This window comes from Chiroxiphia lanceolata, chromosome 1 (genome assembly GCF_009829145.1).
Source record: "Chiroxiphia lanceolata isolate bChiLan1 chromosome 1, bChiLan1.pri, whole genome shotgun sequence".
Lineage (NCBI taxonomy): Eukaryota > Metazoa > Chordata > Aves > Passeriformes > Pipridae > Chiroxiphia > Chiroxiphia lanceolata.
Genome location: NC_045637.1, coordinates 21627717 through 21651270, shown reverse-complemented (window position 1 = coordinate 21651270; position 23554 = coordinate 21627717). Strand labels below are relative to the sequence as shown.

At 44.8% G+C, this 23554-nt stretch overlaps 1 protein-coding gene across 2 annotated transcripts in view; it reads right to left on the bottom strand.

The window, feature by feature from the left end:
- NCALD (neurocalcin delta) overlaps positions 1 to 23308 on the bottom strand; it is a 58343-nt gene extending 35035 nt beyond the window's left edge. For both annotated transcript variants that reach the window (XR_004357087.1, XM_032687812.1), the window contains exon 1: positions 23157 to 23308. The gene's annotated coding sequence lies outside the window, so the exon portion shown is untranslated. The remainder of the gene's footprint in view (positions 1 to 23156) is intronic.
- Positions 23309 to 23554: the final 246 nt, after the last annotated feature.

The window sequence follows — 23554 nt, the reverse complement described above, 5'->3', positions numbered from 1 at the left end:
AAAGGGGTCCTTCAGAACTGTCAGATGGGAGAGTTCTGAGGTCAGCTGTCAGAGCTGCTTTGCACAGAACCAACAGCACCTTCACATGACCTTGGGGCTGCAGCTCTGTTGAGCTGCTGCTGCAGTGAGAGATGTGATCAGTCACGCATGGAGTGTGAAGCAGATGTTGGAAGCAAGGCACTTGCTTCTCTTCCATCACCGCAAAATAAAAATGTGCCTTAAGTACATTTGCCTAAATTGGATTGCCTAAAAATGTGCTGCCGGCCGAATGGAGCCCTTCCTGCCTCCTTTCCTGCTTCAGGGTGATTATGTTTCTGCTCTATGTAGGTAGCAGGTTGTTTCTGTCCTACACCGACTCAGCCAGGCTAGATGGCTGAGTTATTTAGGATAAGTCACCAAATTATTTAGAATAAGTCTGCAGCATTATACTACTATTGTAGGAAGAATCAGTTCCTAAAGCCCAAAGCTCAAGCCCTCTATCTGCTGGACTCACTGCCACCTGTGAGAAACAGGCAATGGGAAAAACTGTAAGGAAATGGAAGTTTTGGATAGTGGATAGTGCACTGCAGGTATGATATAATGAGAGGGGACATATTTAATTACAGAGGCTGCATAGACAAAAGCAGCTTTTACAGCAACACAAGGGATTGCAACTTAGCAAAATAACTGCATAACCAAAAATAAAGGTAACATGACAGCCAACCATGGTCAGAGGGGGCTGTTGGGCAGCCAACCCACTCCCCACCATGGCTGAGAGGCACATCCATCGCTGGTCAGCTCTTCCACTGCCTGCCCTGCAGCAGCTGTGCCGTGAGATCCTGTAAGCATTACATGGTAGCAGGGATGGTGAGAAGCTGCTGGACGCTGACCACATCTATCATCGTGGGACTTCCTGCAGCCACTGGCCTTGACCTAAATTCCCCCTCTTGGCATCTCAGTTTCCATTTGGGGTTTCAGTGAGAATTCCATGCTGGATCTCCCTTCATAGCCTGAGCTCTGCTTTTGAGGGAAAGACAGCACTGTTCTTTGTTCCAGTTTGCACAATATTTAAATCAGTGTTCATTAGCATAATTGTTGAGGAGATTATGATCAGCTTAGTACATGAATAGCTTCAAATTAGTAGCAGTACTAGCTAGAACAAACTCCACCACCAAGAGGAGCTGAGCAACAACAGCAAAACTAGGAAATCTAGCAACTTATCAGAAAGCTGACACCTAGCAGCTCCAAGTCAAGAAAATACTAAAGAGGGAGTTAAACATCATTGGTCTAGAGCAACTGTCTGTGGAAGGGAATGGGAGAGCAGCCTAAATATGGAGATCTGAATTCACATCTCATGATGCACTTCTCTAGGGCATTTACTTTCCCAACACTTCAGTCCACCAAGGAAGTCTTTGGTGAAGAGCTCAGGCACAGAGCTAAAAAACACAGATCCAAATAAGTTTAGCCAGTGAAAGTAGGAGTGGAATGAGAAGTAGGATCCCTCTATCCAAATGTGCTCAAGCCAAACATTCAAAAGTGCCTGCTTGCAGCCATTTTTCCCTGGAAGTGTGCAGACATCTGAGGTTGCGTTTTTGTCACACTTCTCAATATAAACCAAGTCACATACCAGTCTCAGTAGGATTCAGCACATCATGCTTGATCTTTCTTATGATCAAGTTGTTCCTTTGGCTTGAGACAGTCTAGCAGGGAGGTGTGCACAGGGAGATGCCAAGGCCTTCATCACATACTGAGGTCACCACCATTAGAGACAAATGTTAAACTTAAGCAACCCTAAGTCCAGAAACCTTTAATGAACAGATCTTCTATACTGTGACACAAGTGGTACCATTGTCTAAGAGGAACATAGTATGAGCAGACCATGAGAGATCTAGGGGACCACATGTACTGCAGTCCTGTTGGCTGAGCAATCTCCTGAGTAATTACTGTCTCTCCTCACAAACCATGAAATGCCACAAAGAAGTTTCTTGTGAGGTCTTGTGTTTTGATAAATCCCAGAGGACTGTATGTACAGTGGGGACGCTGAGAGTGTACCTACAGTCGCAACACCTGAGCAGCAGGGTCCATACAGGACTCTGCTGGTGATGTGCAAATACATGGAGAGACGGCCTCTGGCTCAACAGTGTTTCTTTGGATGGAAACCAGAGTGTTCAAATGCTCAGTCCTTTGGAACTGTCCGTGGCCAGGACAAGAATTGGCAGCTCCTGGTCTATTTTTTACAGCATGGCTTTTACTTACCTATGACTGCTGCTAATACCAGGCTAATAATCAATCTTTAAAATGTCAAGAAACTGGTTTCCTCACGCCTGCTTAGAAATTGTATACAAAATGCATACTGGCACATATTAATTAACTTCTTTTTATTTTTCTCTAGGAAAATGATAAACAATAAAAAAGGATTTATTTTTTTATGGATTAGTCCTAAAATGTCAGCTGTACCTAGTGAATGGAATAAGAAGAACGTAATTAAACATCTGTTCTTTCACTCCTAGTAATGACTTTAAAATAGCCAGAAAATTCTGAAGGTTGTGGCCATGGTAACAGACACTAGCTTAGGAAAAAGGAAATATCTGCAGTTATAATTGAACATAAAGATTGCTCATCTCCTTCCCTGAGCTGGAAGTTTACAATCAAAGCTTTGACGTGTGTGCTGGTCCCTCTAATATAATTTCATCTTATGCCATGTGGCACATTTATTGTGAGAAACTACCATATGTATAAGAATAAGTATATGTAGTTCAAATTCTACATTCACTCTTATTTGAAGGAAGAAAAACTGCTCTTTTACGGCAAGGGGCTGGAACAATTCCTGGTAAATGCTTTTGTGGAAAATGGCAATGCAGCATGATGGAAGTCGGCCAGATCTTCCCCTAACATGCAGCTGTCTTCCTCCCTTAGATCAGTAAGTGATAGCTGCTCACATCAGAGTGAAGGCCAGCAGCTACAAGCAGCATTTCTGCAAGATCTTGAAAAACTGAGCCTGGAGACCTCTTTGGCTTGTCTGAGGGAGACCTGACAGAAGCAGATACAATTCCTCAAAACCACCTTCCCTTATCACACCCTACTCACTGGCCTACTGCCAGCAGTGCCTTCTCTAACACTGTCCTGCCTGTGGCCATGGCTTGGATTGTCCACCCCACCTTTCATCCCGCCAGGCATTGTAGATCCTCAAGCACTAGTGGAGAAGAAGACTATTAATCAAACAAAGCCCAATAAAATAAAAATCACATCAGATAGGGGCAGGACAAGCTGAGGCAGGGGTAGAGGGGGATAACATGGATGTGTTGTGCACAGAGCTCATAACCAGATGACTGGATGACTGGAACCGCTTGCACCAAGAGCCAGCACTGAAGGAAAGGGCTTCTCTGAGTGCTTTATACACCTGTGTGACAACTATTTTAAATGGAAGCTTGTAAGCAATGTGCATATTGGCCAAAGAATCCAGGCAAAAAGCATTTGTCCACTCAACTTTCTAGTATCAACCTTGGTTCATAAAAAAATTGCAAACACTCCTCTTTGAAATATGCATGGTGAAATGAAGATATGAAAATAAGCAGAAAAAGGAAGGTCTGGGGAGCTGGTGCTGCTGAACCCTACTGAAACCACCAACTAGTATTTTTGAAGGCTTCCTGTAAACCTTGTCTGAGGTTCACATAGAACTAGGGCGAACCTCAGCTGCTGGCTGGAGACCAACTGTGAAACTGGTGCAAGAAAATAGGCTGCTGCAGCTTTCTGTGCAGGCAACAATTATGGGCAGGCCATGAGTGTCTGAGAACATCACCTTTTTGTGTGTGATTTCCCTTCGAACCGCACTGTAAGCACTCAAACAGCACAAACAGTACTAATTTATTTGGATTTTGGTAATATAGAAGCTATGTATATTTTTTGTGCGGGTTTCCAAATGAACAAGATAACACTGTCTCCTTAATACAGATGCTTTTAGCACACTGTTCAAAGCATTGTACATAAAGGAAGACAACACACTAACACACGGATCTTTTTTTGTCCTGATCAATGATTTAAAATTATGTTAAACTAGCATGTACCAAGAACATTGCTGGAGCCTGCTATGTAAATGCTGCCTTTCAAATGTGAAGACAACCAATTGCTCAGGGAAGTTTGGTGTAGCTTGAGAACTCCCCTACCATGGCCAAGAGAAATAAAGCTACTGCCACCAGCATTACATGGGCTTCATGCCTGTGGTTTCTAACAATGCCATCCTTGCAGCATGGCCAGATGAAAAATTTAATTCAGTGAAGTTGCATAAGAAACTCTGGTCTCACTAGCAGTGCAAGGCAGCTCAATCATGAATGAAAATCAATGACCTGTTAAAACTTGGGGGTTGGTCTAGATGACCTTTAAAGGTCCCTTGCAACCCAAACTATTTTCTGATTCTGTGACTTGTGATGCCTTGTGGGGGTGGAGAGCACAGAACACCTGACTGCCTCTGGGTACAGCTGCCCTATGCACACGCAACCATCTTGTTCCCTGGGGCTTGACCACACTGTGGTAGAGCCATTTCCACCTCTGAGGCTGAAGGGATGGACAAGTTCAGATGTTCCACTGCTGAGGTGTGAGCTGTCATCCAGCCTAAAACACTCAGCTCTTGGGGTTTCCTTACTGGCTGCAATCTCTGTCCCTCTATTGCTGCCACAGGAGGCCTGTGGGTATTGAGCAATCCCCAGACACCATCTGACCCTGTGCAATGCCCAGCGCATTCAACTCTCCCTCACTCCAAAACATGAACAAAGCCCTAAGATATCTACCCAGCACTGCTGTGTCACAGGCTGCTCCCTCCCTCCTCCTTCTGATGTTGAGGTAAAACAGCCTATATAAATCAGCATCTCCTGTGGCATCAGGACTCAGAGGCTACACCTGTTTCCAGTTCAAAGGTCCAGGGACTGGACTGGCAGTGCTTGTGGCTATCCAAAACTCATGGGGAGAGTAGGGTGGTCAGGAATTGAAGTGGGGAGGGAGGGGACAAGGGGAAGCAGGTCTTCTCCTGATGCAGGACAGCACTCCTGTTATTTTACTCAAAGGGCTTCTCAGAGCCCTGCTCCATATGACCTTTCACGTAAGCTGCAAAGAATGACAGCAGATGCTGGTACCCAGAGGGAGGAGAGATTTAGTGCTGCTCTATTTCTTTCCCTGGAAGATTTGCTTTCAGAGGGGGAGGTCAGAGGTGCAGAGCAGTGCCCTGAGGGAGGGCTTTCTTGCCTGCTCCCCTGAAGCACTGGAAATTGAATGGAGTGGAGTGTGCCATGAAGCCTCACTTCACTGGAGCTTTTATCTTTTAAAATTAGGTTAGGAAATTTTTTGCTACAGTAGCTTAATCCCAGAGTGCATTATCTGTACACGTGATGGACTGGAATATGAGCTAATTCTGTCAATAAAGTGACTGCCTGCATCTCAATTGTCAGATACAAGGAATTCAGTCTTCCCTTTGAGGTCCTAAGCAGCTGCTGTCTGGTACAGTCCCCTCCCTATGCTTTTGGTTTGGATGCTTCCTACATCCAAGTTTCTCAGCAACAGATGATGCCCTGGGAGGGGATTAAAGGGAGAGAAACTTGGCTCCAGGCACATGGCTGCACACTGTGACTCTGCACTAGCCAGTAGGTTGGCTTGGGGGCTGCAGCTCCCAGGGACATCTCTGTCTGATACCATGAGCTCTGTATGCACTGGGGACCCAGCCTGTCCCAGCCTGTCCTGGGGCTCTGCTTATCTTCAGCCTGTGTCTTGTATTGACAGGAGAGGCAGAGACCAGCAAAAGTGTTCCCTCTGCTGGGTTCAGATCAGCAGGGAGCTTCCTTGAAGAAAGGGATCTGCTGCTGGGCATTCACAGCTACAGCCCCCAGCTTTGCGTGAACAGAGCGAGGGGGCTGACTGGGCCAGAGCATGTGCACAGGTACACACTGCATGCTTTGAATCTAGAATCAACCTTTAACAAGTTACATCCTTTGACAACAGCTTAGGAAGGGATCATTTTAATATCAAACTCTCCACATTAGTTACCTACAGAAAAATAAGGATTCAGAAACCTTAATTTCACTGTCTCTATACAAGCTGTGGAAATCCAGTCAATATCATCTCTGGAGTCCAGACAGTGACTGAGCAAACTCCAAATTCATGGTCTGGTGTCAGGTAGAAACAGAAAAATCAGAGACTAGTTTCACAAAACTGTTTAAGGAGAACACGGTCTCAATTTGCTCAACATCCAATGTCAAATTGAGTTATATAATTTCTTCTTGATGTGGAGTTCATTTTAGCAAAAATAGCTGGAAAAATGCAACCTCATGCCAAAATAAAGCCTTTTCTACCTGATTGCTCAGTAGACAAATCCTCAAATCAATTATTCTTAGAGCTGCACCCATGATAAGCAAGTCCACCAAGCAAGTACGGTGAAGTCTGGGGTGCCATAGGAGTATCTGGTCCTGGGCTTTACAACATCTCAGATGTAGCACTAGGTCAAGGCTTTTCAGCCAGCCCTCAATACGAAAAGGTAAAGCTTATTCTTCAGATCAGACAAGGCTCTAATATTCATTAAAAAGAGCTAAATTATAACGTAGGGAACAAACTTAACTAGACTGAGTTTATACTTCTGAAGGCTTTTTTCTCTCCTTTTTCCTCTTCCTTTTTCCTCTTCTTTTTAAAGGAACAAGTTTTCATTCAGTTAATTCAATTCTCATTTATACAACATACTCAGAAGAATCAGCTGATAACACTGAATATCCAAAACTTGATCTGCTCATGGAAAGGAGGATAAAGACTGCTTTTCCTGTCATCAAAAGGGCAGCTAAATATTCAGTAATTTCTTCTCTGTTGCTCTATTTGAGCCTAAAAGAGAAGTAGCTCTGTTCTTTGGTTTGGGGGACATCAGCACCAACTTCTCCAAAAGTCTCTAAATGCTTTTGCACACAGAAGAAGAGAAGACAGTCAGATCTTTGTTAGGAGACACAGGGATATGTTGTAGGAGAAGTATCACAGTCTTAATTGAAGAAGTAGAAGGAATGTTTTAGGACTACAAGATATTTATAGTCTCACAAATTTTGAATGTAAAGGGTACAAACATAATTTTTGCTATTCATCTGCAGGCTAAGATCTGATGGACATAGGCCAGAACACAAAAGAATTTTCACCCCATTCCAAATTCACATTAAAAAAAGTGCACAAAGTCTGAAAAATAAGTGTAGTCATTTGAAACTTGAATTTGGCTTCATAACCCACTGGGAGACTGAAGCAGAGCAAAACACATCTGCTAACACCCCGACTTGAGTTCCACAATTGGCAAGTGCTATTGAAGAGAGATCTCAAACTAAAGTTGTTGAAATGTTAGAAGTTAGAACTGAAGTTTTCTTGGCAGAACTGACCTTATATGGAAACCCTGCAGAAAGTCTGCCTGCTCTGGCTTTCGAACCAGCACATAAGTACTCATTTTTAATAAGTATATAGATGTATTAGGTGTATTTGATTAAAATCAAAGCAAAGAATTTCTCTAGGGGATGTGCTAGAAGAGTCAGGCAGATATTTCCTCTTTATGGATCATGGGTTGAAATTAAAGGGGAAATCTCAGGTGAAAGATGGTTACAGTAGGACTCTTCCAAGATGAGTCTTGGGATGTATGTAGTTGCACGTTTTCATTAATAACCATGATGCATAATCTCAAAGCAGTGCAGTTACTGATGACACCAAGGTGAGAGGCACCATCAGCTGGACAAGCTAAGACTACCACACAAGAAGAATGGGATAATTTTAACACTGGAATAGTCAAAGAGAAGAAATTCGTTATTGCAAAATGCAGTATATGAGGGACCAGTAGGAAGAATTGATGCTTTTAACTAGAAATGAGGGAGCAGGAGGAAGAGCCGGAGATCTTATATAGTCACAAGATAACAGGAAAACACCAATGTGACATGTCCTGCAGGAAACAACTGATGCTTTCTAGTGAACCTGCTGAGACTGACCTGGTGAGTCCATGGACGGTGAAATACCAATACTATTAATGAAAACACAGCAGGTTTTGGAAATATGAAGGTTCACCTGCATTACTGTAGTACATGGCCAGGAAAGCATGCTGAGGAAAAGGGATTTCGGGCCACAGTGGCTGTAGAGCAGGGCTATTAAGCCAAATAAGGGAATGGAAAGCCTTTGCTCTCAGAGGAGACCAGAGGCACTCAGCTGTTTAGCCCAGCTAAAGAAAGGCCAAGAGGGGATATGGTTGTAGTCTATAAATACATCAGAGGGGGTAAACACTAGGGAAGGAGAAAAATTGTTTAAACTGAAGGACAATGCTGGCACAAGAACAAATGAGTATAAACTACCCATAATAAATTTTGGCTGGGAATGAGAAGCAAATCTCAAACCACTGGAGCAGCGAAGTCTGTGGAACAGCCTTCTTCAAAGATCACAAGACAAACAGACTAGCTCATGTGAAAATGCAATTTGAAAAATCCACAAGTAGGGTCTACATGACAGATACCTGCAGTGGCCTGGAGGAGTCAGGAGGTCTCCTACTGTCCTGCCTTCTTCTGGAACCAAAAAAAACCAGTGTGGTTCTTACAGTGGGCAGAGTCTTTCTGGTACAAAGGAGAGCCAACGGCAGTGATATTAAGTAAATATGTTTGCGATATCTCTGTCTTGTCTGCAGTATGTAATCACCCACCACTACACATCAGTCAAGGGCAGTGGCACGACTATGAGAGGAGGTTTATGCAAGCAGAGGAACGAGTACCAGAACACAGCAGACAGGTCAGGAAAACTGGCCAGCTCTGTCAGCTCAAGCATCAGACAGAACTGAGCGCAGCAATATGATTAATGCAAAAAATTTAACTGAAATTAAGATTTAGTAGTAACCTCAATAAAATTCACAGCTGGTTGGGCTTAACCTTGAAGCCAAGAGGATTAGCAGACTATGTTGTCCAAATCATGAAATAGCAAGTTTTTAATTTTCTCTGAAAGGGAGTTATGTGCCTGATCTCTATTCAGTATTGATGGAGTAGAGTAATTCACACTTTCTACAAAGTTTTACTTCCTTATTGTGATCCCTTTGTTTTCTCTAGGGACCATAATAACTTATTAATATCATATATTTTTTTTCATCTGAAGATTTCTGACCACAAAGATTACTAGTTGACAGCTGCATTTCAGTGTTGACTGAACTGATGCACAGGAAGAGGGAGGAAACAAATTTTTTCATCTGTTTGGCTTTTTGTATCAGCTGGTCCTGTGTTCCCAAACCAGTTGAGGTCAGTTTTGAAGGTTCCTGGGTTGGCAGAGACTCATAGGGAAATAGCACAGAACAGGCTTTCATCAGATACTTCTTGACCCTACCAGGGCACAGAGGCTGTAGGCACTTAAACCTCCCAACAGCCATCCTTCTGCCCCAGGGCATGCTCAGGACTGTCTTAGTTGTGACACTAGGAAGGCACCATGTTGCCCCATGCTCCCTCCCAAGCCACACCGTGACAGACATGGAGGAATCCCTCTGCTTATCAAACCTTCACTCAGTTGTCAGACATTCACTTAACAGGGAAGAACACAGTGGCAGGGAGCTCTTGTCCTAGGATGCCACCTTGGACTGAGCTTTCTTTTTTCTTCCTCTGAAAATTATCTGCCCAGGATGATATACTCATTCTGGTGAAATACTAGTAAAGTACAAAACAACAGTGAATGGCACCAAGGCACTTCACTCTGTAAAACAAAACCAAGCCATTCATGGGTCTGCAAGCGAAGAGGACCAACACAGTTCTCTGCTACCTGATGAACTTCCAGAGGGCAGCACTGAGTGCAGTGAAACTGATTAAAGATGAGATGGGGAGATCAGCAGCCCATCATCTGAACTCTCTGCCTACCTTTGGCTACCTCATGAGTTTCCCCAGCGCAAGAAAAAACTACTGAGAAGAGATACCACAGTACCTAACAAATCCACCTAACATTAATTTCTCTTGGGTGTAATATAGTTAACTGCTGTTCCCATTAGAACTACCAAATCTAATTACTTTCTGTAACCACATTAGATGGAGAAGGTGCATGCTGCTGATAGTTGCCTAGTGGGAACATAAGAGCAGATCTTTCTTTTGTTCACTTATAATTAAAGTGATCTTCTTTGTATATTAGATTCAGTAGTTTATAATGAAATGCAATAAAGATTCCTTGAGTAAATCACATTTTTCTTAATATGTTTATACAATTTTATGAAGTCTTTTATTGATTGGAGGAGGAGCAGTTTCAGGAATAATGTGCTTAAACAGACATGACAAACTATTCTATTACCCAGCACTTCTCAAGGCTAATGCCTGAAGTAATGAGCATGTCCCACAATGGCGCCACTTCCACTTGTGCCAGACACCTGAGAGGCAGCGATCATAAAACCTCTGCAATGGATTTGGTGGGGGATCTCAGCAATGGCTGGGAGAAAAAACACTCACTGTATTGTCTGTGCAGACAAATTTAGCACTCTGTGAAATCTTGACCAAAATTACCCGCCAGCAGAGTTAGGTACCCAAGTTTAAATAGCAAGGAGTAGGGAGTTACATCCTGTTCAGTATCAGCAATTTGGACAACCCTGTTCTTCAGAACAAGAAATGCAAACACTGATGAAACATGCAGATGGTTGAATAGACTTTTATTATCAGAGAAACAACGTCTTAAAACAGGATCACATTTGAGTTAAAAAATTAACAAAGTCAAGGAATTGTACATTGGAGCCAGGTGCTTAGTGGAACTAGAAATTTAAGAACGTTTTTGCTTTTATCTGCTGATTCTTGGAAGAAACACTTGTGTTCATATTTGTGAAAGAAATATTTCCTGTTGTTGAGCTTTCTTTTGAGAGACATATTTCTGTTTCACTACCAAGAGCAGTTGTGGAGCTGTAAACGCACAGCAGGCTGTGCAAGACAGATCTTTAATTATACCTATCCTTCCATGAGTTCACTGGGAGCCAATTGCTCAAGGCTAATACGGATTAAAACATATTCAATGACTCTGAAAAAATGTCTTAATGTTAGTCTTCCTAAATCCCCTGTATTATGCGGAGCAATATGAGCAGCTCCTGTTTGCAAGTGAAAGGGGAAAACCTTATCCTTTCACACAGTCATGCCCAAGTCCTGCTTCACTAAAAGCTGGGATCCTGCCTTGCTAAACCCCACTGTTCAAAAGTTTCCAGCCAATATGCTCATGCTCTGCAGGACTGTGATGTAAATCTGCAAATAATATCAGAGTTCCATGCAACGGCTTCCATGAAAACACCTGCCAAGACAGGGTAGTTGGTTTCATTCATCTGACCAGGACAGCCACTGACACTAAGTGATTTGCCTGTGGCGACAAGTGAGTCCGTGGAGGGGTTTAAATGAGGCCCCTTGCCTAAATAGTCCCAGAGTGATAGATTTTCCCATCTACCAAGTGACATAGCCTAACTCTGCTTGGCATTTGATAAATTAGCTGCATTTCCAGCACACAGGAAGGTGGAAGGCACGTCCCATCCCACTGGCCGCACGATGGCCACAAAGACAGAAGGCTGCTGCACCAGGACAGAGGCTTGGGCAGCCAGACTTGACTGGGAAATCCAGTCAAGGGAAAGTGGAAAACACTCCATGTCTAACAGAGGAAGTAATTAAAACAAACAAATGTACCTGAAAAGCTGCAGGCAAGGAGATAGGCAAATTCTCCCTTGGCTCTCAAATCCTACTGATGTTATGCTCCAAGGTCAACACCATAAAGGTTGAATTCAACAAACCAGAAGTACTGGAAGAAAACTGCAGTCAGAAATCTCCTTTGCTTTTAACCTCTTTCAACCCTGAAGTTTTATGAAGAGAGCACCTGGACACCACTTCCCTTTTTGCAGAGGGAAACATGAAATACCTGGCAGTGCTGTGTGGCAGAGACAGTGCCGCACATGGGGCTGGGGGACTGGGCAGGCCCCCGGGGAGCTGGGAGGGGCGTCGTGCAGTGCACAATGCTCACTTCAGGCAATGGTGGGTTTGGAAAATAGATATTAGGTGTGATAGAGAAAAGTGGATCATGCTGGTCTCTGAGAAGGTTAATACAGATGATAATAATTTGTTCATTCTGGAGAAACTGCCGAGTAGAAGAGGTGTAGTACTGGATACTGACCTCTGCAATTTTCACATCTTAAAATTAAATGGATTGTAAACTAGAAAAGGATTAAAACTGAACCATACAGGGGAAAGTGTGTGTACCAAGATACAACATGAAATCAGCATCAAACCCACACTCTTTAAAGAGTCAGGTCAGCTGTGTACATGATAATGTCCCTCTGTACAGACAGATGAGTAAAGAGCCTGTTTCTCTGTAGATCAAAGGTTTTTCTTTATCCTTCCTTCCAGTCAGATTCCTCGCTTCCTCTACTTTGTTCCTATTAGAGCCCCACTGCTTTGTTTGACAGACTAGAGCTGCCAGTCTTTTTTTCATGCTCCACTGGGCTGATTTCCTGCTGGTGGCTGGGGTGAGAGCTTGAAGCTCATGAGCTCTACCTAGACCTGGGCTTCAGAAAAAACACTTTACTATTCTTAAGGCTCTTTATTTTTCTCCCAGGATTCCCACCCAGTTATGCAGGATGACATTTACTACAACATACTCTGGCCTCCAATCAGGAGGTCTGGACCCACACCATCTATAACGCTGCTGATGCTTTTGAGAAAGCACGCAGGATCACCCTCGAGGAGAAAAGACAATGCAGAAAGAATCGTGCCTTGCAGAATATACCACCTAAGGAGTCTTTCTGCTGTGCCTTTTGCAACTGGACGTGCCTGTCTCGTATTGGCCTTTTTAGCCACCAACGCGCTTGTAACAAACGTGGGTAGAGCCCTTCCCAAATCTTCATTCGCGAAGCCTGGCCATTATGATGATGATGATGATGATGTGACTACAAAGTAAATGCATTTGGGTGCCTTTCTCAGCATGGAGGACCAACTGGAACAGAAGTTCCCTCACCCATGCTGTTGAACTCTGCACCCTCCTTAAGAGTGACCACGTGCCATTTGCCCCATGGAAGAGGCCCAGTGCCGCAGGCTGGGAGGATATGAATTGGCTGAGAGCTAAATGGATAGAGACCACTCCAGACAGAGAGCGGTTTCAAGTACTGAGCTCTTGGTGCTGGGGTTGCTCCCTTTGTCATGCAGTATGGACACAGCCAGCAGCCGTAGTACAGACACAGCCATTGTCTCAGGAAACTGGATAGCTTGTCACCTACTTGAATGTTAATGCCAAATCAAGAAATACCAAGGCTTGGGGAAAGCAAACTCTTACCTAGTGGGGGATATGGAGAGGGGATTATGAACTAGACCCAAGGCCCAATCATTCAGGACATGGTCAGCAAGCAGCCTTGGGCTCAGTTATGGGCTTGCTGTGGCTCTGAAGTGGTTTCAGGGCATTTGCACACCAAGGAGCTGGACTGAATGCCAAGGAGGGACAAATGCCCCTGTGGGGCTCAGTCCTTGTACACCCAAATACCAACCTTGGTAGGCTTGACCCTTGCACCCCAAATCCCAGCCCCTATGGGCTCAGCTTCCACCTGCACTAAGCAAGCCTGTTGCTGAGGTTATTCCTGATCTTAGACCAGAGAAGGGGCTGTGGTTCAGCTCTCCACCACCCCATACTTGGATAGCAGCATCTCTCCAATAGGCATGTGACTCATCTGGGTCTGGCCACCTCCTGCTGGCCTTTCACTATGGCTCTGGGAATTTCCACAAAGAGGCACGTGCTGCTGGCTCTGGTGGGTCCTGTGTATATGCAGCCAGTGCCAGGGGCAGCTCATCCTCATCCACCCACAAAGGCCTCAGGAGAGCTGGATGATCTCCAGTGAGGGCAGTGAGAATGGGACGCTCCTCTGCTCCTGCTCATTGCTTGGGCGTCTGGCCAGCCACGGTGAAGATGAACTGCTGGGATGTGGTGACAGCAAGCTGCTGCCATGAGCATTTAATTTTTAATTCCTCTCAGGGCTTCTTTTCTACCATCTCTCCCTATAACCCCAGGGGAAGGTTGCTGGCACCCGTTTCTGGAGCTCATGGTGTTTGTGTTTGGCTGCATGCCTGACTGTGAGGGATGAGTGAGGGATGTTCCCGGCCAGCCCTGGTGCATGCTGTCAGGGAGCCCCTCCAGAGCAGCTGCTTCCCCAGGCCAGCATTCAAGAATGGGACACACAAGGTGCTTCAAGGGCTGAAGCTGCATCTTGGCTCAGTGGGTTCTGCCTGCATCACAGGTCCTGGGGCCAGGCTGCCTTGGGCTTATTTTCCCAAAAGTACCCCTTCCTTCTCCTTCAAAGGAGCATCCACCAGGAAGAAGTGCCTCTGGTCAAGTTGAGCTACAAAAATGCTGGACAGCATGAGCATGCTTCCTGAAAGACATCTTCCCACCTTGCTGGCCATGAGCATATCCCCCTGTAGCTTGAATCCATTCGGATGTGTTCAGGCTTCCCGTTTGAAAGAAGAAGAATAAATGTGAACCTGAAGCTTGCCCCCAAGAACCACCACTGAGACCTGTCAGGAAGGAATTACTGGGCTTGCCACTGAGGAAGTAAAATTGCCTGAAAGACTGAAATATCCCTCATTGCAGACACAGGAGCACGCAGCTGTCCCACTCAGGCTGCAGATCTCCTCCTCTCCCCACTCAAGCCATTCCTCTGCTTAAAAATGTTATTTTGGGAAAGAGATGAATAATGGGAACAGCACTGGAAAAGCATGGGGAATTCAGCAAACAAAAGAAAAGCTGCTATTTTTGAAAATGTCTCAAATTGGAACTGTGGCTTGTTTTAACCTCTTATCTCCCAGCTGCCTCTCCACCACCCTGCTTGGAGTGCCATCCGCAAGCATGGGGGGAGCAGCACGCAGGAAAGGTCTGTTCTACTACAGGCTGTCAGTGCAGGAACAACACCACAGCCTGCTAATAACTGGCACACGGTGAACTAATAGTGAAATACACTCCAATTTCTAATCAGATACTTTGAATAGAGGTGGGGGTTTCTGCAAGGGTCCCAGTGTCTAACAAAAAGAGAAAAAGTGAGGCAAGCAGTCACCCTGTTTCTGTCACCTGTTGTCACCTCTGAAAGAATTGTATTTCCCCAACTGAACCATCACATGCATTATGTGTCCACGGTGAGCACTGTTGCTCACTGCCCCTGGTTCTCAGAGAAAAGGCCATCGCTGCAAGAAAAGAAACTGGATCTGCCAAGCCTGCAGATCCAGGTAAATGGTATAAACTTATCTTTAATAAATTCACCAAGATTCCCACGAAGCTTGTGTGGAGCATGTTATATTGCTGTTTCATCAGCTCTCATTTATTCTTGCCACCAGTGTGACCAGATCTGTAAGGTCTCTTTGCAGCCCTGGTCAGAGCTGGCATGACTCTCCTGCCTGCAGCATCCTGTGCCAAGGGGTGACATCCGGACCAAAAATACAGGTGGTTCTGCAGTTGCTCCTGACAAAACCAACCAGACACTTTAGCCCTTGTGGGCTAAAACCTAGCAGAACAGAGGTAAAATGGGAAACAAATGTGGTGGAGCCTCTGCCCTGATGAGGCTGGAGGAAGAATGACTGAGGTCCGAGCTCATGTTTTCAGTTCTTAAAGTGATCCTTTTCTGCTTGAGCACTGCTGTGCATGTTGACCAGAACTCTCAGGGATGCCATCGAGTCAGCAGCAGGGACAGGGGCTGCTCTTTCCCAGGCAATCTCATTTCTTAATTGTCAGAAAAGAGTTCATATGGTTTCAGAAAGAAGACTCTAAACACTGCTCCCTGGATTTTCCTTTCCAAGAGAAGTATGAGAAAACAAAAATCTGATTTTTGTTCAGAAAGAGTTCCTCTTTGCATTGCCCCTGACCTTCCCAAGTCCAAGCACTTCTGCCTTTCACCAAGCTCTGCTTCTCAGCTTTTACCTTAGTGGTGACAAAGGGGACTTCCTTGGCAGGAATCACTCAGCTCCTTCATCAGGCTCTGATAGCAGAAGTAAAGCAAAACAGAAGTTCCCACTACCCAGTAACTCTTCAACAACTCAAAGACCACAGAGTTCCACACAGATCTCAGAGCTGTAAGTGGTTTAATAGCATATGCCAGCAAACATTACATGTCTTGCAACTCACATTGGGGATTTTGATTAAGGAAACCCTCCAACATAGCAAGGAGGAGCTGTGAATTCCGATAATGTTCTCAATTTTTAGCAGTAAAGTAATTGAAAATGAAGGGTGAAGTGAAATAATTGGAAGTGAAAGCTGTGTGCTGTGTCAAATCAGCAATAATGCTCAAGCAAGAGGAAAACGTGGCTAGACTTGAAGACTTATCCTTGGCCAGCTGTAATTTTGTACTCTTCTTGTTCACATCAGCCTGTGAAATAAGTCTTCACAAATTCAAGCTACCCTTCTGATGGGACAGTTTCAGCCAGGTCACAACGACTTTATGTGAAAAGCCTCACACACCATGAACAGCAATGAATAGGACACTTGACAGACAGGTCCAGAGGACAACAGATAGTGCTTCTGCTGAGATATAATTGCTCTAATTGGACCTGGGCTCACTAAGATGGTAAGGCTAAAGAGGAGTCTGCAATCATGCTGCCATTCTGCACAAAAGAATACTGTTGTGATAGGAAGCACACAGCAGTTGTGGAAATAATCAACGGCTTTGTGCTCGCTTCACCCTGGTATCTTGGATTTGCAATTAGGAACATGCATACAACATGAGCAGAATATTTTTTTTAGAGTTAAAGGTTCTTGAGGCTGAATTGCTCGATGAAGTCTCTTTGACTGTTATTCAGCTGAAGTTAGACACTTCAAATGAGCTGGATCCATTGTGTGTTTGCAGTCCTGGAGGAGACATGGAAAGGTCATGTGAAGCATAATCTGCCTGCTCTAGGAGCAAGGGAATTTGGTAAGGAAAGAAACTAACTTTGATCTCCTTCAGCTGTAAGTTGTCTTCTCTCAAGTGATAGCCTATAAACCACCTGGTCTGCTTGTCTAATAAAACCTTCATATGCGTATTCTTGGGTGTCTCCAAAACCTGCTCTCTTCTATAATACAAGAACAAGCATGAAACTATTAAAGACAAAGCCTCTGTCCTCCAGTAGCAGCTACTGCACAAGAGTTGACTATACAGCATTCCTCCAGCCCTACTTTGAACCAGCGCCCAGCAGAGAGAGCAGCCCTGTAAGCCACTGTTACATCACACAGCAGCTAAACAACAGGGCACCACCACTAACGCAGGAAGCATATTTCACTCTCCCAACTCCTTCAGGCAGCTCTGTTTCACACAAGTCTTGTCTGGCCTGTTCTGCAGATGCCCAGGGACATGGGGCAGTGCTGCCAGAGCTCCCTGCGTGGGCAGACGCAGCAGTGCAGAAACAATGACAGTAGCCTGCCCTGGCTGCATCCTGCCAGCAGCCAGTCAGTTAGTCCTTCCAAGGGCTCTCCTTCCCACTTTGTCCCATCCCTCCTGGTCCACTATTCCCCTGTGGTTGGACAGCCTGGCTCTGGCCCACTCCTTAAGCCACATTCTCTTGACAGTGAAATTCAGCACACAGCTAAGAGGCTTTGTGACAAATGTGGCAGGTATAAACCTGTCTCAAAGCCTTTCAGCTCCCATGTGCAGACAAAGCCAGTTGAAATACTTCCTCCTGCTCCTCTGCAGTTTCTAAGTAAATGTGCAAAACTGTGGATGTGATGCTCAGGAACTGCTCATGCCCCACCTGCAAACCAGCACTTGCACCCCAGGTGCTACTTGTCCCTAAAGAGCCAACCTAGCTTACTGTATCCTCCCTAACAGAAATGGTCATCTCCACTGATGCCCTGAAGCTCCTGCCCTGTGTTCACATGGCAAATACCAGACACAGCTTGCGGGATGTGCATCATGCAAAATGTGAGCGATGGGACAGACGTCCTCCCCAGCACCCTGGAAAAATGACAGGGCTGAGTGCAGGTGGGTGTAGGAAGATGGCTCTGGGCAGGCACAGAAAATGGTCTTGATCCTCAGAGCACACTGTGAGTGACAGTGTCTCTGAGTCACTAGGAACCATGTCACCAACCAGCCCATTTATCCATGCAGTCCTGGGTTCACAGGTCCACACTTCTTTTCCTGTCCTGGTGTAGCACTGCGACTGTCTCTCAGCAGGACTGTGACAGATGTATGGGGGCATCAAAGCATCAAGTATGCCCCACACTCAGCTTCTGCTTCCTCACAATGTTGGCTTTGCTTTGGGCATCACAGGCTTAGTTCCACATAGGGACCTGCCCAACGCCTGAACAAGGTGGTGGGAAAAAAATTGGCCGTGGATGATGCTCTCCTAAGAAGTGTTTGTCTCAAACAAAAGTGGATGGGATTTATCAACACAAGCCCAACTAAAAATGACATGACATGTTTGTCTCCAGCTAGTATGTCTATGGTAAGCCAAAGATTGCAACAAGAATAGTAAAAACCGTAAAGATTGACACGAGTGAGATTTATACAGCCAAAACTTTGCACAACACTGTGAACATGTATGCTGAAAAACCTTGAATTACAAAAGGAGAGAAACAGAGTTAAACTGAGTCCCATCCTCAGCTCTCTTCTGTGAAGAGGCATTGCTTGGGAATTCTGGGTGCTGGGCAAATTAAAACCAGCATTTCAGACCAAACGACAAGCTTCTTGGCTTTTCTGCATGTGAATCAGATCCTTACACTATCTCAGTGTCATTTTGTGGCTGAAAGCAATTCAGCAGCTATCAGCACAGTCAGACTGAAATTCAGCAGAACAGGATCTGAGCCCTTCAGCTCTTAATGATTAGATGTTTCTATGGAAATGAATCTTATGAAAAAATGAAGTTCGGCAGAAAGTTGACAGTGTGTGGGGACCACAGAAGGGACAGGAACTTTACAACTCAGCCTTCACATTTTCCCCCTATAGGATTTCAATATTTGCTAAAGTTGTAGTGAGGGCAGCTTCTTGACAGTGCTCCCTCTGGGAAATATCACATTCAGCAATTCCTGAATTACAGTTTCTAATTATATTTTCATACTGTAATGCTGTCTGAAATGCAAATTTGATGACAGAATAATTCGATCCATATAAAATAATTACAAAATTACTGTTTCTCAAACCTCAACTCATACTCCCTGCTATTTAAGAAGATAAATTTAACAGCAGAAAAAGTACAGCCAAAACATAGTCTCTTTTTTAAACTGTTATCTGACTATAACTGTCTGCTTAGATTTTGGCACACCATGGAAGATTATTTCTAAAATATGACTACCAAAAACATTCCAGAGTTAGGGTTTTTGTTCCTTTAGCTTGGAACCAACAGCCAGGTCAACTTTTATTTTGCGTTCAGATTACCCTACGCATGGCATCTCTGTTTAATTGGAAAAGTAACTGTTGGTTTAAATGCCAAATCTCTACTACTGCTGAGCTGTCATTTAAACTAGTTGTTGCTAATGTTGATGCATTAAATTATCACAATGTAATGATTTGTAGCAGAATGGGAACCAACCTAAGCAATTGTAACCAACCAATAAGTAATTTAAGATCCTAAAATTCCATACTGAAACATCAGTTCCCACTGTCTGACAATTCCCCCCATTCAGAGGATTTTATTCCCCCAATGAATATTGCCTAGATAGAGGCTAGAACCTTTAAAAAGACAGCAGAAGTCACATCCTGTTTGAAAAAATTCAAGAAGTGTTCTGCGTTGCAAGGGTTTTTTAGGTTTTACTATGATTCTAGCCTAAATTTAGATTGTCATTGCCCATCAACCAGATAAAGGCAGAGCACACTAAAGGCTTGAGTGTGTTATTATTATGAGGTGAGAGGCATGAACAGCCCCATTTGTTTTTAATTTCCCTGCTGTATCCAGTTGTGTGAGAGGAGGCATGAGGAGATCTCAGTCCTGCTGTTTTTGCCATGGTATCTCCTAAGGTCCCCGAATTCCTCAGGGATTGCTGCTCTGCTCACCCTTCGCCATGGACAAGGAGACTGTTGGAAGAGATCATCCCCTTCTTGTGTGCGTGCAAGCAGGGTGACATTTGCAAATGACATAAAGGACGATGGGAAGTATGGGGGTCAATCTAACCTCCCTGGAAGAAGGTGAAGTGTCGCCAAGCCCGTGTGCATCTCATGTTTTTTCTCTTTATGTCAGAGGATTTTAAGTCTGAGCAATCTGGCAGTGGCACGGTTGTGGTGTTGGGCAGAAGGTAAGGGATGGGCTGCAGCCACTTTCCCCTCTCTCGGTGGTTGCAAGGAACCTACAGGCTGTTTGTTCTTTTCTCATGGTGAGTGAAACCATGGCAAGGCACAGATGGCAGGATGCTTAGCATTACATTGCCTGACAACTTTACACACTGCAAGGCAAAATCCAAGTGCTTGTCAAAAGGGTTTGGTACAAAAGTTTTCACTGACCAGTAGAAACGAGCATGAAATCATTGAGCAGAGGCATGCAGCTCCAGGATGACTGTCACAGACCCTTCCCTGCCCTTCTGAGCAGGGACCTGTGCCTTCTCCAGTTGCAGACTCTGGCGCTGTCTGTGAGCCGCCTGCCTGCCTGCAGCTCATCCATCCCCATCTCCTGGACTGACGGGATGCCAAAGGCCCCAAGGACTTGTCAAGAGGGGACAGAGCTGTTGCTCTGTGTGCACATGAATAAAAGGGTAAAAGTCTGTGTTACAGCAATGCTGCTCCCTTGGCATATTTCAGATAATTTTTCAGGAAGCTCCTGATCCTTTTCTCTGTAAACACCATATAGTCAAGAGTGCTGCATGCCCCAGGAGAGGGGCAGAAAGCCCAGGGGTACATGGGTTGCAAGGACTCAATATGCACTGCAGGACGCATCCCCGTGCAACCTCACTGGCACTCACCAGCTTCCCCTGTAACATTGTCTCTCAGACCTCTGCCACAACATGACTGGGACCCTTCTGCTACAACGTGAAGCAGTTTATCATCCTCATCTGTCAGGTCAAGTTAGAATCTTTTGAAGACTTGGTCAGTATCACTAAAGCAAGATATGTCCATTCCATCTGGAGATGAGGAACCTATTTTAAAAATATTTCTAATTAATAGCTCTTGAGCAAAAGTTGCATCAATTATTTTTCCCCTTGCAGGTGTTTTCAAAGCATCAAATGCTACAGGACACTGTATTCAAGCCTAAATGAATGAGGATAAGCCCCAGCACACCCCCAGCATCATTGCCACACTGATGACTCAAGTCAAGCCTGGCAGGAGACTGCAGCTATACATGGAGACAAATCCTTCAGGCATGAGAGTGAATGACTTCTCTTGAATGGCAGGTGCTGCTCAGCTCAAATCTATCCCCATACTTCATGCCCCAGTCCCTCACTAGACTTGTCCTGCCAGTATAAGGTGGTGAACAAGCAGATCTCAGAGGGTGGTGGGTCGCATTGACTGCCTCTCCCCGCCCTCCCCATCCACCCTGCTGCCCAGAATCTGGGGGAACTCACATGCAGGTGGAGGGGTCGGACTGCTGTCGGCTGAAACATAGCTCCCTGTGCCAGCTGAGGAGAAGCCATGCCCAGCTCAGCCCAGGCGGGTCACCTGGGCAAGGACACCGAGAGCCCCACTCCTTAAGAGAAGGCTGTACTTGGGGTGCTATAGCACCTCCACACCAAAGCTGCAAGGCTCCTGTAAACCTTGGTTAAAGTCACCCATGAGGAGTCAGTGCAGCGGCATCAGGTGAATAATTTAATAAAGAAAATGTTTAATATCTCAGCCCCCCAAAACAGTGATGTTTTAGGCACAAGAGCTGAACTGGAAAGAACTGATGAGATAACGCCAAGTGAAATGATTTAAAGGTTTCAGATCCATTTATCCTCGTTGCTCTGCTAAGAATGTCAAATGCAGTGAAATCCAGAGCATTAAGCCATAACTTTCCTTAGAAAGTGCCTCCAGGTTTAATGTCTGTCTTGGCTGCCTTTCTGAAAAAATTATTTATGCTTCATTTGATAACATTAGTATAATTTAAGAGAATTTTTTTTATCTTTTACTGCTCTGTGTTTTAAATTGTTTTGTAGTTCCATGATCGTTTCAGACAGGCAGCTGCTTTGGAGAATCATTACCATTATCAATAAACCCTTTGAACTTTGGGAGGAAGGGAACAAGAGTATATAATTAGAGAAGATAAGAACAATCTAACATACTTTTCCAGGAAACAACGTACACGATGCTTCAGCTGTAATCTGTTCTTAAAATGAATCTATATGTTCCCACACAAACTCAGCCCGTGGCACTAAACTTCAGGAGCTCTGAGATCTCCTTCCCCACAAGAGCCACCTCAAAGTAAGTGCAGTACGGAAACAGACCTGAACTCTCTCGTTTTTACAAAAAGACACAAATAGCATTTCATTTTTCAATCACCACAGCGATTGAAAAATCATGCTGCTCATGCTGCGGTTCTTTTTTTTTTTTTAGCTATTCTAACTCAATGCACAACAGAAAAAAAAAAAGGGAAAAAACAAGCCTTGTGTGTGCGCGTGAGAAAAAGGGCAAAAGCCTGTGTAACAGCAATGCTGCTCTCTTGGCATATTTCAGATAATTTTTCAGGAAGCTCCTCATCCTTTCCTCTGTAAACACTATACAGTCAAGAGTGCCGCGTGCCCCAGGAGAGGGGCAGAAAGCCCAGGGAGCGCGCAGGGAGCAGGGACTCCGTGTGAACAAAGATGATTTAAATGCTGGAACTTTGAGACTTGGATTTTACGCTGTTCCTGGCTGCATTGACTGCTGGCTTTCCCCTCACTGAATACACTGGGTACAAAACAGCCTGAATTGGGCAGCATTAAAAAACTACAAGTTCCAACAGAGGTATAAAAAAAGCTGTAGGGATGCCCAAATCAACATAATACCTAGACATCATTTCTTTTAACTCCCGAATGCATTAGCCTAGGATTACTCGTGTTCATTTATATTCTCAAAGTGTCAAATGAGAACAATATCATTTTATTCTCCTTTCATGGATCATTAATCTAAATTTAACTCCATTTTGCAGTCTGCACACAAAATTAGTAACTGGAAGCTGCTTTGCATTTATCTGATAGTGCTGGGCTTGTTCATCAAGGCAAACTTCCAGCCAAAACAAACAAGGGAAAAAATATCAGTCACGATAAGCTGCTTTCTATTCTTTTTTTTTTTTTTTAAAGGAAAAAAAATCCAAACCTGATGAGAACGTAAAGCAAATGGTTACCTCACACTGCAGAAATGCAAGTTTTTAATAGTCCATGCTCTGGCAGCCCCTGAGAATCAGCAGCGGCGGCAGCGGTGGCGGCGGTGGGGATGAATCCAGCATCCACCGGGTTCTCACAAGCCTTTGACTGCGCGGCCGGGACCACAGGCTCAGCCTCCAGCTGACGTCAAGGCGGCCGTCACATGGCCAGGCGCAGGCCCAGGGAGCACTGGTTGTCCTGGCAACCTCAGCACTGCTCCGAAATTATTTCAATAGGTCATCTGTCATACTGCGCGCACATTGGAGCCATCACGGGCGCCCGGACAACCCAAACACCACAGGCTTGCTGGAGCTGGCTGCGCCGGGGGCTGGTCCCATCCCAGACGCTCTCTTAACCCTGTCCCTGTAAGAAAACGCTT